Below are 16,460 nucleotides of genomic sequence, written 5' to 3' on the forward strand. Positions count from 1 at the left end.
AAGCTCCTGGCTTCTCACAGTATCCACATGCTACGGTAAAGCCCTCGGAATATGTGGCTACTAACTAGTTAACGTAATTTATTTCCTTTCACCAGAGGGCTCCTGTTTCAATGTCCCTTGGAGTGACTAAACTTATATTCCAGTATTTGAGCTCACTAAAAGGAGAATCTAGGATTTAATGCAACTTGGTGGAAAGCTTGGCACTGACTTAACAGTGGCTGGACTGGATTCTGAGGCTAACAGGGTTTCTTTTTGTTGCTCGTCTTCTGTCTTGTCTTTACCAAGAGCGATGGGATCTACATGGAATTGTCGGAGGTGAAATAATTTAGTGAAGTGATTCTTTTGACAGCTAATCAGCAGATCTGTGAATCAGGCTACTCTATGATTTGTGATAGAGTGCTTGAACCATGCACTGTTTTAATTTACAGTTTAATTTTTGGTTTGGAAGCGCAGCCCATAGTAAGTTACAGCAGAGCTGTGTATTACCTCTGTGACGCTTTCTTCATAACTCTTCGAAAGAAGTTATGTCCTGAGGGAGGAGCTGATGGACTGGCATGAGGCAAATAAGATGGAAATTAATTGTCACCGAGTATTTTTGTTGTTCTTGTGTTTTACACCTGTGTACCCCTCCACAAAGTGCACCTGAGGATCCTGCTTGGAATGACTTTGTCATTTTAAAACTCACCAGCTGAGTTGTAATGGCCTTTTCAGTGCAGTAAGTGTCAGGAACAGATCAAAACAATGATTATTGTAACTAAGTATGGAAGAGAAGTATATGGCTTCTCCCCTTCAGCTCCATTAGCTAATAACCCATAGAATTATCTGTGCCTTTATTGTCAGTTGTCACTACCATCCTTCCCTCCCCCGCCCCCAACACTGATCAGAAATATTATAATCGCCATAAGAAAGTGTTTGGGGATAATTCCATGTGAACATTACTGCATGAGACACTTTACACATGCAAATTATATCTCCACCTTTTATTCATTTCTCTCCATTTTCATTCCAAGCCTATGTTTGCTTAACCTATCGAATTTGTAAGGGAGTAAATTGTATGTGACAATCCACGTAGACTGCGCTTAGCAGGATGGAGCAACGTTTTCAATGAGGGACTCTAGAGCCTATTGTTATACTAACAGATAAAATGGAATTATTTTGGAAGTCCTGATGCTTGTGTTGCAGTTGCTTTAAAAGGGCTTTAGAGTGGGCAGAATGAGTCAGTATCTTCATTTAAGGGTACTATATGCTTAAGGGTCATGCACTTTCTTTACTTGCTGATGGGTGAATCACCACAGTCAACCGATTTGGATTGTATGTATCTAACTAAAGGAAACTTAAGCCCATGTGACTATCAGAAACGGACATTTTGAGAAGAATCTGTGAGCTGTGGCTGTCTAGGCTTTCTACTTTAGACTTTCCCTGCTGTTACTGCTGTGAATGTTGCCGATAGCAGTAATACTAGGGTCTTGTTTAAAGGGTTGCTGGAGTTCCAACAGGAGGAGATTTAGTGCATGAGAATTAAGTCTTAGTGGTGTTAATTGCTGAACTCCCCATAGCAACGAGAAATTCTACCATGAATTAAATCTTTCCATTGTTGGCTGGAGATTTTGATTTTAGTCACATGTGACTCTGAGTGGATGGCGGTCAAAAACTGGGTTTGCCTCCTGGTCGCTAACACAAAAGGCAGGATGGGGATTAGAAACAAGCCATGTGTTCACTCATTTCTGGTTTTGAAAATAAGTAAAGAGCCAAAGCAGTAGGGAAAGCAAAACTGTGTTCTCTAATTTGAGGCTTTTCTTTCCTGGAGTTCTCTCTGCTCCCCGTTCCTGCATGATCAATCAAAACAGTGCCTTATTCATATGGACTGGCTCTTCAGCTCCATGCAGTGACTCTGTCTTTATTTTGGCATAATTTATGAATTTTCTTTCAAAGATTGCTTAACCTACCATCAAATTACCATCCTGATTCTTCTCTTGGTTCTTCATAGAAACAATATAAAAACTTAGGTAGATTCTTGGAATACCAGTGAATGAGTTGAAGTAGAGCATTATTTTCTTGTACGGCTGATGAATTTTCAGCATGTACTGTGGAACAAATTATGTACGTATTTTTCTGTGAAGTCCGAACTTGTATCAAAATTCTGACACTTGTCATTTTGCAGAGGGGAAAGATCTGACTTATAATCATCAGCCATGAAGTGTGGACGCCTGCTGGAATGTCAAGTTATTTAGGCGAAACACGGTTTTGTTTGTGTGTTTACACTGCAGAGTACAAATGAATGAGTATAAATTGCTTAGATTTATGTATAATTTGTGGATGTTGGGGTGTTAGGTATATAAAACTAAATTTTTTTTATATTTTTAGCTTATGTTACTAAATCTTGCAAACATTTTCAATGTTTTGACTCTAAGGACTGAAATAAGTTTAGGGTTTTTTGCAGAAAGTATCAAATTTTTTTATTTTATTTGAGCAAAATGAATTTTGGAACAGCAGAATTTCGGTCTTCTTGGGGGAGCTCTAATACTGGCTGCCATATTTTCTTTGTATTCTCTGGTCTGTTTTTACCTCTTGACTAGTGTCTCGTATCTTGAATGTAGGTGCTTTGGGTCAAGGAATCATTTTCTGATCTGTCTCTAATATCTATGGATCCTGATCCGCAAATGGCCGTTGAGATGCTCATGAAATGTAAAAGCTAAATAAACACTGCAGATATACGATATAAGTACTGAAGACGACTCGCGTGAAGTGACTAATGCAAACAAATTTGACTAGCCTCTAAGTGAAGAAAAACTTCACTCTAAAATTTTGATTATGCCAAGTGGACAGTTATACAGTCAGGCAAAATAACAAGCAGATTATTGATAAATATGGAATCTGCTGACGTAAACCAGCCAATTCCTGGTATGAAGCGGGCTTGAGATTCTTTAAGTATAGCACAAATACCAGATTTGGACAAAGGTCAGTTATCAGGATGTTGTAATCTTCCTAAGTGAGCATTTATTTTATCGCTTAAGTTTTCTGTGTATTTGTGATTTACATTGTTAGCATTGTACGGAAAGTAGGAATGGTCAAGCTGTGGGAAGAAGTAGCTGGTGGGCAGGGGGTAAGAAAAAGTAATGAAAGAATTAAGTAGAAAAGAAAATGGATGACGGTGCAGGTTAAAAGTTGGTGCATCTGTGCTAAATTCTGAATTATACCCAGTTCTGTCTGTTGTGCCAGCTCATGCTATTGTGATTAGGGGGCCAAAGAAAAATCTGAAAGTGTGTCTGAGACTCTTGTCTTCTAACCTGTCCATCTGGCACTTCAATTACAGCATCCGTCACAGTACCCTCTTCTTAAGTACCGGGTTCTGGAGCTTTTACAAGAACAGGGCTCTGCACAATTTGAGTTTCTGACTTTGTCTCCCTCATTTAAGAGCGATTACGATTTTCCTGGGACTCTATACTAGTAAACAAGCAGACTTTAAGGAGGCAGCATTGCCAAACAGACTTTCCCTTTCGTGTCCCTTAAAAATAAATCTTATTTCTGTATGCAAAGGAATATCTAGATCTTGGCGTGCAAACCTTTTCTAACCAGTTTTCTCAAGTGTGCATTTAGCAAATCGAGGCATGGATGAGCCCTGCTGTTCTCGCATAGTCTATTCCCCAGCCACCTCTGTTTTCCTCAGCATACAATACCAGCAGTACTGATTTTCCTACGGATATCTCCGTTTCTTCTCAATAAATATCCTCCAAAAATATTCCCACTTCTGTGGATCATTACAGCTCCCCTGTGGCAGCCTCCCTTTGCACAGTTTTAATGTACAGAATCGAGTGATTAAATATTTGACAAGTGCATTCAGCACTAAAATACTAATAAGTTGCATTATCTCTTGGGGCGGAGGGTTATTTTTTGTCGTTTTAACAGCAGAATGGAGTAATGATGCTTTTGGAGGTGTGTGGGCAGAAGAGGTTACGATTTTGCTGCATGTAAATGCTAGCAAGTTCACCTTTCTTTTCAGTAAGGCTTTCATGTAATTTGCAACAATTGTTAACTTGTCATCCCAAAAAAAGTGTGTTAAAAATTGTATGTGTGTAGATTAGCCTCATGATTTTAAATTCAAGTTTTTATCACTGGGCAAACTTGAATTCTCGTTTCATTGTGACAAGGCAAAAAAAAAATTCTTTGAAGTGATATTAAAGGAATCTCCAGTCTTCCTCTCCAGTTGCTAAAGGAAATTCATCTAATTAGAAAATGGAAGTGTAGTTTTTCTTTCTCCACGCGTTCTTCTAGCATGACAACCGCGTTTCATTGTTCTGGTCAGATTTTCTGCTGCTCCCATCTCTATGGTTATCTGAACATGATGCGTGATTCAGAACAGAATTCAGCTCTCTTGTATAACTGGTGCAGCCCAGCAGAATGGAGATAGCTGGGTAAGAATGAATGATTCATGGCGAAGGCATATATATTCTAATTATGAAACAACTTTGCTTGCAAGTGATAATTTCTTTTTTGGAGACTGGATTAGCTGTTACCTATAGCTATGTCCCTGTTTTCACCAGTACAAAGCAAAATTAAAATGTAGCCATTTAACTTTGAAACCTCAGTCCTCCTTTGCACTGCTGTAAATGAGTCAAAGTGCAAATTAATGGTCCTTCTGTCATTAAGGTGTCAGTCAGCTGGGTTCTGTTTGAAGTTGCTGTTGACTGCCCCAGTGACCTTGAGGAGTCCCTTTAAAGTTTATCTGTTTTCACATTTGCAAAACAGAACAGTGTTTACACTGGGATGCTAAGTTAGCAACTGTGAATTTCTGAGAGCTTTCTCTTTTACTGAACCACAGGGGTGAACTCTTAAGGCGCTGTCATGCAGAACTTCACTAAAGCTTCGCAACTACGAACTTAACTGCCTGTCTGTGAAAGCACAAAGATCAGACTGAACAGAGTAAGATGCTGAATCTAAGTCTAAAAATAGCAGTGTCAGAGTGTCTGAAATCAATATGCCTTGATGGGGTGGTGTTTGTGGCACCATAGCAGGCATGGTACACTAAACTGGGCCATCCATAAGCATGAGCTCCCTAAGCGTTAATGCTTTAGCTGTAATCAGAGTTGTTTCCAGCAAAATATTTTGTTGCTTATGTACACAAGCCTAACAATCATCCCCTGTGTGTTAACTGTCTGAGCCCGTTCCAGAATCACAACAGCAACAAGCAGGCTTCCTGGTCTGGAACGTGTTGCCCAGATGCCTGGGAAATAGCCTGACTGACTTGCTTTCGAGATACAGTAGAGCAAAATAGGCTCCTATGATAGTCTAGTTCTCTAATGTCATTGAGAACTGGAAAAAAAACTCATCTTGCTAGTATTTCATGAGTGCAAAGTAGCCAAGGGAGAAATCAAAATTAGTCTGTAAGGATAATAATTTTAAAGGTGGCAAAATAAGTGAGTAGATTTTTTTGTAATATTACTGGAGGTTAACAGTTCAGCTCCACTTAAATCAATAAGAGCTGTGCAAGGCTCAGCACTTCTTAAAATCTTGCTGGCAGAACTGTTAGAGGAAACCGAAGGAGGCTTGTGACAGCTTTGTCATTAGGCATTTTTCAGCTTTAAATGATGGTAGATATCCCCATCTGCTTAAAGGATCCAACTTGTTACAGCTTAATGCAAGACAAGGCACCAAATGCTTTTATTTTGGTGGGGTTTTTTTGTGTTTAGAGGAAGCCACTGCTCCTCCCTTTCTGAGCAAAAAGAGGAGTAAAAGGCCTCATCTATAAATTTTTTGGGTAAAATTACTCTTCGACATTGCTCTTAAAGTGAAATATAGACAGTATTTCTTAAGGAGAAAATAGCTACTCGTTGCTCGCCTAAACCGTTTTAAGAAGTGCGGAGATGACTCTTCACTGTTTTATGACCGTCATGTAGCTGATTTAGATAGTATTTTGAAATATCAGTTCATGTCTACACGTAGACTTCTTTGTATATCGTAATGAAATGTCTGTTATAGCTGACGATTGAAAGTTTTTTGTTTTGAAGAGACTGAAGAGTATCTTGAGCAAACTGAGAGGTATTTTCCTTTTCAATGACTGAAGACTTTAGTTTTAACTGAAAACCCATAATGAAAGAGCTTGAAAATGAAATTTCTTGAGATGTGGGAACTAATGTTTTAACTTAAGCATTAGGAAACCCGTAAAGAAGCATTTCTTTTCATTTGAACAATTTTTTTGTGGGATTGCTTTCTATCTTGCTTTAGCATATATTCTTTCTTAAAATATATTATGATTACATACATATTGCATAGTTTAGCAGCTGAGGAAACTACTGCACAAATATACAAGACATGCTTTACTAATGTGCCAAAGGAAAAGGAGACCTCTGTGATACTCTGGGTTTTCTGTTTCTCTTGCTTAATCTGTGCTAATTATCAGCAAAAGTATCTTGAAACATCTGGGTTTGGACCTTTGTCAACAGTTACGCTGCGCTACGTTAAGATAAATATAAGCTATGTAGCTTGGTCTCATCTACAGTCTTTCAGAATTCGAGAATTTAATTTTGGTTCCTGAATTTCCCAGGACGCTGAATTCTTTCAGCAGTGGGATGGTTGGGTTTTAGTTGGGACTGAAATCTAAAGTTGTTTCGTATCGTAACTGCGTTGCATCGTTAAAAGTGGTTTAGGCCCTATAAAATGTATTTAGACAAACTAGCTCCACTGAAACCGATGAAGTTACTCTTAACTAATGTTCTTCCGGCTGAAGCTTCATTATTGGATTCTGGGGTCACTGTTTTTAAGATATGTTCAAAAGTCAATACCGTGTGACAGCTGCTCAGGGCCTCTTTGAAAGGAGTTAGTGGGTTCTGCCCAGTAGACATATGCTTACCTCACGGATGCCGTTGTTGTTACCACTGGCACCCTCACGAGATGGATGCAGGTGGGCACGGAGACTAAACATAATGTCGTCCATGGAATTAATGCCCCTTCGGGATGCGTTTGAAAGCTCATTGGCAGGGCAGGATGGCGATGCCTGCGCTGCGCGGGACTGAGTCTCTTGTCTTCAGTTCACTTCAGAAAGAATAATCTGCTGCAAAACAGGAGACATCAGAGACAGGAATTTGTTCCTGCTGATTATGCTTTATCCTCCTCTCTTTCATAGGGAGAGTAAGGTTTGCAGTAGCAGGAAACCTTTTGATGATTTAGCAACTTGGTGTGTACTGACGGTAGGTCTGTCGTGTATGTTTCGCATGACCTCGTCAGCTTGGTATGGGGAGGTGATATTTAAACTAGCAGAAAATCATTAGATGATTTACAAAACGCTGAAAACACACGATGAGAATGAGGCTTCTTTTGAAATAGAAAGTGACTTAATTATTCTTTGCTGTTGAAAACATTTGTCTTGGTAAAAATTGAAATGGCTGTGTCAGGCAGAAAATTGTGTTCCATGTTAATATTTGCTGAAAATGAACGAATGGCAGGTTCTCGATTGGTTTCTTTTACTTCATTTTTTTCAGTCCAGAAGAGTATTCTTTTTTAATACCCAGCAGCTTTTCAAAGCGAGCAAGGAAATTCTATAAACCTGCTTGCCCTTTATTTCCATTTCAGAACGTCTGTACCTTTGTCTAGTGGAATTTTTTGACAAACAAGATTCCAGAACCGTGTAGACTTTCTCCCTTGGCGTTCAGAGGATTCTTGCTTATATGAGCATTTGCATCTGTGGCAGGTATTTGTTGTGATAATGTCTTATCCTGCTGGATAGGTGACACTGTATACTGTCATCTGTTCTCTGTGGAGACCTGGAGGCTTGAGTAGTTTTTGCTGGCCGTTGTCCTTGGGTTTTCTTGTGTTTCATGTGGCTGTTCACCCTCGTGCAGCAGGCATGTAAAATGCACGTCTCTTTGTTTCTGTGTTATGTAGACCGAGTACAAAACGCTGTAAAATCAACAGCGGAGGGCAATGAAACTCTGGCTTCCTAGAAACTCAAAATATTAAATGTAGGTGCATAAAGGATTTCCACTCGGAAGGATTTGCTCGTGCTCAGCAGAATCTGATGCCAGTCATAGAACTGAAAGTCTTTGAACAGTGGATTCTGCTATGTTAGTTGAACGCGTGGGACTTGATTTTTGCTGCCCTATAAATGGGCATAGGATAGAGAGCGAGGGGGAACGTATAGCACGTCTGAGACCAGAATTCATGTGGTAGAGGTAAAAATAAGCAGCAGTCTTTGGCACAGTATTCCTCTTCCGGTTTTTCTAGGCCGGTCTTTTGAAATTGTTTCTTCAGTGGCCTAGAGTTTAGGCTCACGATACTGAGCCAGGTAGGTAATCAGCTGTCTCTCGTAGATTATTATATGTATTTTTAAGGGCAGAAGGCACCTTTAGAGATAACCCAGTTTAGTCTCCTGTCTAATTCAAATACTTCACACGGTTAATCCTAGCTGGACCCCAGAGATCTTTGCCAAGCCAATTCTGACTTTTATCAGCTGAAGATGCACTCAGTTACGCCTTGTCTATTTGAAAACAAATAAGGCTGCAGGCGAAAGTTTGAACACGGGCAAATGAGGACCTGCAAAAGCATGCTGCATACATGAGTATTTTTGTGTGTAATTTCCCTCCCACCACATCCCGGATGGAAGCAGGGGGTAGAAGAGGAGGGGCAAGGTTTCCGGATGCCTGCAGTGATCTAATCTCACCATTTGGAATAATCCACGGGGATGTTTACCGAGTGAAACAGTTGCGTTCTGTGTTTTATTTGACCTCAGGTCAGAGTCGTTTTTCAGCAGGACAAATCTAGCGTGTTCAGTGGGTAGACGGGGAGGAAGTGATGAGGGCATAGAAGGCAAGCTAGATTAATGGTTGTGTAGTCCCATATGGCTTTCAGACATTTATTTGAATCTCCTTAAGGTGATCAGACTCTTCTCCAGCATAAAAGGGATGAGGATTAAAATGGTTTCTGTTTGATTTGACCTTGTTCCTTTTCTATATAATATTACAAATATTGCACACTGCAATAAAGCCTGCTAAACCTATAAACCTTTCACCCAGTAAAGGGAGAGAAATCTTAAACTTTCAGTGCTATAAGGCATCCAGTTCTAACCTGGGAATCTAAATTGCAGCACTTGTTAAATATATATCCCAAACTTTGGGTAACGTTTGACTCGGTTATGGACTGGGACACTAGGAGTGGTGTCTAGTCAGAATGGAAGTGCGGACTTTGAACCACCTTGCAATGTTGCTGTCAACTACAGTTTATATTTGCTTTAAAGCTTTAGTTGCAATAACTTTTTTTAATCAAGTGAAAGCATTTGCTTAGTTACAAATCTGATATATGGGACAACCAGGAATAAGGATGTTAATTAAATTTAACCAAAAAGCAATTCATCTATCAAGCTGCACATATTCTTCACAATAATCATTTAATTGTACACTGTACAGGCAAAAATGTCTTTTCTGGTCTGTTTAGTCACTCTCACTTTTGGAAGTTCTCCTGCCTGGGATAGACTCGCTTATGTCCATATGGCGCAGAGCTCTGATTCTGTTTGAATGAGGAGGAGGGATTGGGCATTCTTAAAGGCTCGTATACTGAAGACAGTGCAGGATTCAAACTTTATCCTCCCCCGCCACCCCGCAGTTACGCTCTTGTCTTGTATCAAGCTCTTCCCTCAAGTTGAAAGTTCCTTCATACGAATCATGTTACAGCATGTCCTGTGGGGCATCTCTGTAGCCTAGCAGATCCTGTGTCCACTACTGTAATACTACTTCAATGCTTTTTATTAGCAGTTAGTTAACAACTAGGAAAATAGAGCGTCCTCTGGTGTGCAGGTACCCAAACGTGTACCACAAGTAATGTGTTAGCTTCCTATTCTCCCAGTTTAGATTTTCATGGTAATATGCGCACATATGTAAGAGGCAATACATATGTATATAAGATATATATATATATATATTACACCCTGTGAATTTTAAATGGTGTTTTTTCACTATAAGTAGGAGGAGGATGCTCAATTATGCTCAAGCTTCCTAAATCAGTGAGGCCAACCCTGTTTTCAAGCATTAAGCCTTTATCTTATACTCAACCGAACAGACAGAGATTCCTGATGATGGTGTAATCTAAATCCATTGCTATTATGCAGAGACAATATCCCCCCCCGCCCCAGCAGTTACTGTTACTATTACTAAAACTAGTAATACATTAAAAGCTTTTCTATAATGAGAAGGAGTTTAGCACAAAGCTTTTGGGTGTATTCTTTACAAAATGTATCTCATACAAGTTCTATAAGCAGTGCTATATATGCAGGGGAATATCAGAATTTTCTCTTCCAGTAAGTAGCACCATAACATACAGTTGTTGTTCTCCTCTGTTAGAGCTCATTCATGAAACGCTGCCTTGATTAATGTAAGGAATTTTTTTGATTGCTAAGATAATATTTATTATAGAAAATATCTTTTGTGTAATATATGGAGATGAAATATTGGCAAATTGGTAGTGTTTTCCTCTATCCTTTCCTAGGGCTAATTTTCTGATAGTTTCATAACCACAGAAATTGTGTGTGTGTTATTTCTATTTCAGAAATATCTCTGACCTCAACCTGCTTTGGGCAATGGAAGAGAAAATCTGTCAACAGTAACAAGAAACTGCTGTGATGCTATTATTCCAGACCCAGGTAGATTAGTTTGCAACAGATAAAGATGTAAGCAACAATAACCTATTAAAGTGGATTCCTTTTCCCTTTAAAAACAAAAAATGGGGAGCCATATCTGTAACTGGGCCTTGAATGGCTTAAAACACAGAAGTATTTATATTGTTAAGTGCAGTATCAGCCTGTAATGCTCTGTGGTTCACTCACCGTTAACCTATCCCTAAGAGCATATAGTAGAACTGGAGAAAGATTTCAGATGCTCTTGAGTAACAACATCTTAATTATTGTTGGGGGGGGAGGGGGAGGAGAGATACTATCCTAATGAGAGTAACATGCGTTCGCTAGTAGTTCTCAGAATCATGCCTTTACCATTCACTTCTTTGTAAATTACTGGATTTTCTCCAATATGCAAAGATTTAGAGGTATAACTGTCTGTCTGTTCCCCCACCCCAGTGTTGCTGACAGTTTTAATTATTACTCTATTCAGGCTCATTTGTGCTGTCTGCAAATTGTTCCCAGTGTTTAGATTATTTTTAATGATTCTCTACAAACCAATGGGAATGAGTAGGTGTTTACTTTCAATTTTTGCATAGATTAGGAAGGCGTTTTCCTCTGTTTGCTGCCCTGTGGATTTGTAAATTGGTAGCAAGTATGTTTTGTGTTAGGACCATGAAGTTTGGCCCTATCTAGAGAGGTATATTTTCATAACAGTTCCCACTGCATTCAGCCCAGTGTTTTTCATGGCCAAGAATATGAAACCTGTAATACCAGTTTGTAATGGAACAGTTCATTGTTAGCTATAGTAATACTGGTTATAAACATTTCAGTTCTATAATATTTGTAACTGCTTGGATTAATTCCACAAATACAGTTCAGAGCTTTCTATACAAGACTTCTTGAAGAAAACCTAGATTTTGCTCCTAACTCCCATCTGTTTGTGTATCCTGCATTTTAAAGGAAGAGTTTACGATGGTGAGATAATGAGTTTGGGTTAGCTTCTCCATTTTCTCAGTGTTTCTTCTCTCGACTAGGTTTTGTTTCTTTGCACTGTAAACAGTCTGGCACCAAAATAGTCTCCTTGTCACATCCACAGGTGTATTCACGTGCTACAGATCTGACTTCACACAGATGTGACGGTGTGAAGCTAGCTTGTATAGAATCCATCCGTCAGGTGTTTCAGGAATTCCTGTTGTGTTAGAAGTTAAAATGCATAAACAGCATCCTCCCCTCTGCATTTAGAAATGACTGCTGTGCATTGCCCCACAGTTATTCTTGTTCTGATTTCCTATAGCAATAATCCCCCATTCGCTAGATAGCGTGTGGAGTTGTTTCTGCAATTGCTTGCCCATTTGAATGCCCAAGCCTGTGGAGACAACATTACATTATCGAGAGGTGCTAAGCGGAAGAGAGATAATGGAAGCCTATGGAGAGTTTGCTGAACTGGCAAAACAAGCTGTAGCAAGAGGAGGTTCTATCACTACCGCAGAAATAAACCAAACTAAACATGTAAATTAACAATAGACTTGGAGAAGTGAAGCTGCAGCCAGAAACTTTTAATGGCTAGTCCCTGTGCCCTGGAATTTCAGGGGTCAACAAAGCCCACAGTGTGTTGACCCTTAAGCTGCCTTTCTTGTAAAGACTAAGAGAATAAGGGAGTGCGGTAGGAACAGGTCTTCTGGGATTGGTTTGTTGGGTAAAGGTCTAATGTGTCCCTTTGGGAGTCGGAAGTATTTCTGGCATTCATGCAGGTGAAGCACTTACCTGCTGTAGTGCTACTTTGTGTGGAGTGCCTACATCAGGAGAGAAGTACATGGGTTTAGTGCATCTGTGAAGGGCCTGGGGCACGTGTGCAGTCCTGCAAACCACGTGAGGGCTGAGAGGAGGAAATCTGTGTGCGTGTGTTTTTCTGTTATCAGACAATTTCTGGGGTGTATATAATGTGTGGTCTGTATAGTACAGTGAAATTCAAGTTGGTGCTTACAACTGACACCTTGTTTTATGATCTTGAAAATCCAAAGATGAACTAAGCAGATATGATACGTATGGGACTGAAGATGGGGGAAGTCTCTTGCCACTGCAAAATTGTGAACAGTGTGTTTGATGCAAAGGAGATGCCGTTTCCAAACTAGCTTGCCTACTTGATGTTTTTAACCTGTGTTTTCAGGATTTCTATGGGGAACACCTTCAGTCACTTAGCCCCTATCCTGGCTACTTTGAACATTTACCTGTTGACTGAAATCATACCAAGTCTGGCAGTCTTGACCTGCAGCCTAATAATTCTGAACTCTAACCCATAATTGAAGCCACATGTATGCTTGCAAGCATCCAAGAACTTGGGGGAAAAAAAATCCAGGTCTGAATCAGAACTGAGTGGCTCTGTCCCATCCCTGGTTTAAAATAACTCTGTAGGTTGGAACAGCAGTTTCAAGTTGCTGATTTGACCTTCCCATCGCATACAGTACAAGCTCTTGAGTGGATAGCTGTTATATATGTGTGTGTAGTTAGTGTGTGTACGTGTCCTTTTCAAAGTTACTGGGCTGTTTATTTTGTTTCCTTGTCAGAACGATCACAGATAGCACATCTGTTTGAGTTATAACAGTGAGGGTCAGGACTGATAACAGACTATTTTGAGCTACTCTTAACAACAGCTTATGAAACTGCAAGGTTGTGTGAAAGATAGCAATGGCAGTTTGTGGAACTGTGGAGTGAATTATTAACTGATGCTTCTAGCCCAACATGACAAATAAAATTCTATTGCAAAAAGATACTCAGTTGTGTCAAGCATCGATTTTGAAGATGCCTAACAAATGACTTCTGGGTAAACACACTATTTTTCTTAATTTGTCTGTCTATCCAGTGAAAATGAACGGAGGGAGACCCACCAAACAAAACTTGCATTTTCTTTCCATTGTTATCTCTGCTTTCTTACTAGAAGACTTGGAAGCACGACTGGTTTAAATGAGTTAGACTGTATAATATAGAGATATGCAAATTTCAGATATGTACATTTAAGTTTTATGGTTAAATCACTGAAGGACCATGAACCAATTCCAGACAGGGACAAACATACTCATCTCAAGGATTTTTTTTTCAGATTGAGAAATATCTGCTTGGCAGAATGTTGCCAGTTAACATGTTTCATCTGGCAAAAGTAGTATTTGTTGTGTCCATCCACAGTAATTAGCCAGGACAATGTAAGAAAGGGGAAGGAAGAGTAGTTGGAAACAGTAGCAGGGTTTCGCTTTTGCATGGCTTGATCCTTGGCTGTGGATCAAACCAAGAAGGAAGAGGAAGTACCGAATCAGTTGATGTGAGCAATTCCTCGTGAGGTAGATAACGGCTCCCAAAGATCCAGCCTGCCTCCAAGAATATTCTCTCACCGATGGGTGAGATAAGTAATGTTTGTTTATTGCTATACTATGGCATAGGTCAGCTCCTGACGTCACGTGATTTTTTTTTTTTCCCTCACATCTAGTTTTCATAATTAAGAGTGCTCTCTTGGAATACTACTTTCCAAACCAAGCTTTCCTCTGTGTTCCTTGCCTCAGTCTGCAGCATGAAACTAGAACTCAGTGGGCTGTTAAGTTTCACGTCAAATTAAATACTAGATCAGTTAATCAGTGGACCCACCTGCTGCTTGTTTGCAGCAGGAAACCTGAAGTCTTCTGCATGCTTTTTATCTAAATCACACCTTTTATGTACTTACCTAGGTAAGTGTATTTACTTCAGCAGGTGCGGTTATATGTGGGAAGAGGATGGCCTTGTTGCTTTCAGCAGGTTTTTAATCCTCTGTTCTACAGTCTACAGGGCTATAAAACAAAAGGTTATGACTCCATGTTTCTGAGAACACAGGTATGTCATCTGTACTGGGGATTTTAATATAGATGCAGTCTATCAAAGGCAGAAGAGTGCTTTTTATCAGGCATACTGATTTGTTTTGCAAAGGACATCATTAGGGTCATTAAATTTGGAGGCATCTTAGAGGGGGACAAGGCATCTTATCATCAAATCTTGATGTGCAGTTAATTCAGCAGTAGTATCTTTACAGAAACAGGATGCACCTGAATTTTTCATGGTGGTTTAGAGATAATGAAAGAAGTAAAATTACTAATTATCTTACAGTTGACATTGTAGTGCTAACAATTTGCAGAGGTCTAAGCGAGGTACATGATGCAGAAGGACTACTCTGCAGAAATTTAGATGTGAAGGCTGGCTCTCCATCACAGGTGTGTCTCATTGTTCATTATTATTGCAGTGCTTACAGAGAACATAATTCACTGTTCTGAAGCATCTGTATTGTTTAAAACTAGTGGAATGAATTAAAAATGGCTTGTGTCTTGAGCTTTTCATGCTCAAAGAGGGTTCTGTAGCAATTTTCTTAATCATGGTGACTTGAAATCTATTTTAGGCTGAAACATTATTCTCCTGTATGTTTAAGTGTCAAAATAATGCTATACAGATTTGGATTCTGGTTAGCATTGACGTTTCAATGTTATTTTTTGTTATTAACTACTTGGAATCTTATATTTGACGTAAGGAGCAGTAAATGATGTTTTTCAACAAAGACGCTATTGTTTTCAGTAGTGACTTATGGCCTAATTTGTAATCATATATAAATATCTAGTGCCAAACAGAAGAGGTATGAAAATCATTTCTAGTAGATGTAGAATAACTCTGCTTACAGAGCTGTGCATGTTTTTCTAGCAATCTATGCTGTTCGGTGGAGCTCATTGTGATAATACATCCTGAAGTGGGTCTGAACAGTTTGTCAGCTGTGCAGCATAACGCAGTGTCAAGGGAAGATACTGGCATAGGTCTGGAACCAATACCACCATGTTTCTGTGGTGCTGCACCCAAGAAGCTTAGGCCCAGCACTGTGCTGATCTGGCTGGTGGTTGCAGCTAGTCCTGTATTCGAGCTCTCCGCCTACGTGATGTAGTGCCAAGTGCTTCTGAAAGCTGAGGGGCTCTGGTTCTCAGTCTGCAGTAGCAGAAGAGGTCTCCAGTAGTCAGACTGCCCCTCTTATCCCTCCTGTGGAAGGAGCGCTCGAGTAGGCAGTGGGCCAGCTCATCAGCTGTCAGCCTGCTGCCTGGTGTGTTACTGTGACTGGAAACGACTGCGTTTTACCGAAGTGTTTTAGTTCGTAAGCTGTGCTGGCTGAGAAGAGGGGGTGCACCATACTTGGGTAACCTTCCAGTGAGGGCAGTAGCATGTTGCTGAGTGCAATGCCAAAGCTTAATCCACTTAGAAGTATGACTTGATGATCACAGGAATGCTAAACTGATAAGACTTGGGGGTCCTAAGTGCCCAAGTTTGGGGGGGGGGGGGGGATGTGGTATGTGTGTTGTGTGTGTTCTTTGGTTTTTGTTTCTGTTTTGTTTTTGTTCTTTTTAATGACTTTCAGGAGCTAAAGCCAGGTAAGTCCTCTTGGCAATTTTGTCAGTGATTTAATGAGGTTCTGAGCTGAGGACATCATACAAGAATGAGCTTAATACGCGTTCTGGTCAAAGAAGCACTTAACTGTATCTTGCTTAATCTTCGGTGCTGCTGTATTCCTGTTCGGTTTTATACCTTGCTTGTGACAGGAAAAAAGCAGTGTGAGAATAGCAGTGCGACCTCTGCATACTAAGAAATGTTACTATGGAAGCTACAGAGAAGTTCACCTACTCTGAAACACAAGATTTTGGGGGATTGGGGAGGGGGGGGGAAGTATTGTGAACAGTTTGATTACAGTTTTAATTGTAATGTGTAATAGCAAGGTATTCATGCATTCTATTCACAGATCTAATATTAATGCTAATCATTCATTTCTCTTAAATGATTTGTCAGATACAGAATTACTCATTATTTTCCTTTTTTG

At 39.8% G+C, this 16,460-nt stretch overlaps 1 protein-coding gene across 7 annotated transcripts in view; it reads left to right on the forward strand.

Moving 5' to 3' along the window:
* The window catches only part of LRRTM4 (leucine rich repeat transmembrane neuronal 4), a 238,293-nt gene that overhangs the window by 137,189 nt on the left and 84,644 nt on the right, over positions 1 to 16,460 (forward strand). Inside the window, exon 5 of one of the 7 annotated variants that reach the window (XR_692882.2) lies at positions 10,531 to 10,624. The exons of 5 other annotated variants lie outside the window; for them this stretch is intronic. The gene's annotated coding sequence lies outside the window, so the exon portion shown is untranslated. Of the gene's footprint in view, positions 1 to 10,530; positions 10,652 to 16,460 lie in introns of all 7 variants that reach the window. One more of the 7 variants, XR_011136495.1, reaches the window with a different exon arrangement.

This window comes from Struthio camelus, chromosome 27 (genome assembly GCF_040807025.1).
Source record: "Struthio camelus isolate bStrCam1 chromosome 27, bStrCam1.hap1, whole genome shotgun sequence".
Classification (NCBI taxonomy): domain Eukaryota; kingdom Metazoa; phylum Chordata; class Aves; order Struthioniformes; family Struthionidae; genus Struthio; species Struthio camelus.